The following is a 1857-nucleotide window of genomic DNA, read 5'->3' as shown; positions in this document are numbered from 1 at the left end:
GGACATCACAACTTCCCATCCCAGTGACCCAGGACATCACAACTTCCCATCCCAGTGACCTGGGACATCACAATTTCTGATCCCAATGACATAATGGAGAAGTTCCCAGTTATAACTGGCTGGGTGACTGGTGGCCCTTCCACACACAAGCGACCCCATCTGAGGCAGCAGAAAACAAGAGGGTGTCTTCTGAACTCAGAACCAGGGGCAGCACTCTGCCTCGGTGACCTGTAGGAGAAAGATGATGCATCTGGCACCAAGTTACAAGGATGGCTACTCAGAACTCAGGTAACCTGAGACAGGATCAGCCTTCCTCCCAGGGTACAGGATTTCCTGTACCAGCCTAGTTCACCAGCGAGGCCATACAGGCCCTTCACCCAGTGCCTGAGGCCTACGTTTCTTTTCCAGTACTTGCCGAACCTTCACCCTACCCCTTCCCACCCCTACCCTCACTCACCACTACTCCCAGTCACCTTTATTCCCACTCACCCCTATTTCCACTCATCCCCCACCCAACCCTATCCACCCCACTCCCATCTCCACCCCAACCAGTGCCTTGTGGCTATCCTAACATATGACCACGAGTTGGGTGGTTATGCACCAAAAACTGACTCTCCCACAGTCAGAGACTGAAGTGTGAAGTCTAGGGGTGGGTGAGAAGGCATGCCCTAAGAGTCTCAGCCTTGCCACTTCCGGTTCCTGCAGCTGCAGCCATTCTTCTGTGCCCGCACCATGCCAGCCTGTCTCCGTGAGCACTCTGGCTTCTCTGTGTCTCTTCTCTGGTTTTTGTACAAGTCACAGGATACTTGACATTGGATTAGGCCTGCCTACACAACCTGGGACAGCGCCTGCCACGAACCTGAGACGCAGCACGTTATGAAAAACCCTTTGCCCATAGAGGTCACATTCACAGCCTACATGTAGAGATGTCACTCGAGTATCTTTGAGAAACTGTGCTTCAGCTGACACCACCGGTGACTCTTGCTCCACTGTCTTTAGCTTTATCTTCTGCAGTCTCCGATACCCAGGGAACGCCATTGCAGTATTCACCCAAAAGCCAATCCCTTTGGGATAGATTCCAAGAAGCAGATCATAAAAACAGATGCAGATTAAAGCAAAGAGTCCAAAACCTCTTCCACATTGCAAGAACAAGACTTGTATACAGGATTCTGCTCTTTTATTCATTATTCCCAAAGAATATTCTCAGTTATAATTGCTTTATACAGGTTAATAATGAAAACAGCATTAAATGGTCACATTAGTTGGGAAACTCTGAGTTAATATTAAAGTCAGCTCTTTATTTCAGAGCTCATTGTATTTTAGGGCTGCTGCATGCACTGGAGCTGTATGCACTGGAGCTGCATACACTGGAGCTGTATGCACTGGAGCTGCATACACTGGAGCTGTATGCACTGGAGCTGTATGCACTGGAGGATGAGCTATAGTGGGTAGAATTTCTCAACCTCACTTGACTGCACAGTCCTTTTGACTTTAGCGTAACAAGGTACTCACTAGTGTCACCTGGAAAATGCTTCGTAAAACCTAGCCTAACCCAACAGTGGCCTTACTAATCAAAACGCTGGGCCAAAATAAACCAAGATAATGCCACGAATAGAGGCTAGGGACAGAAGGATATGAAAGTTAACAAGGCCAGATAAAAGGTGGGGGGTATTGGTGATATAACTGAAACCAAACTCGGGGAAGGGGGTCACCTTTTCACAAAAGTGAGATTTCTTGCAAGTCAACTGAAAGCAGGAGTCTGAGCCCCCTTCTTGTCCTATGGTACGAGATCTTCAGCACAAAGGAGTGTGTGTGCACTGTTTAGATCCTGGGGAGACATAACCAGGACTCTGAGCC

Source organism: Microtus ochrogaster, chromosome 19, assembly GCF_000317375.1.
Source record: "Microtus ochrogaster isolate Prairie Vole_2 chromosome 19, MicOch1.0, whole genome shotgun sequence".
Classification (NCBI taxonomy): domain Eukaryota; kingdom Metazoa; phylum Chordata; class Mammalia; order Rodentia; family Cricetidae; genus Microtus; species Microtus ochrogaster.
This window is presented reverse-complemented; position numbering follows the sequence as displayed.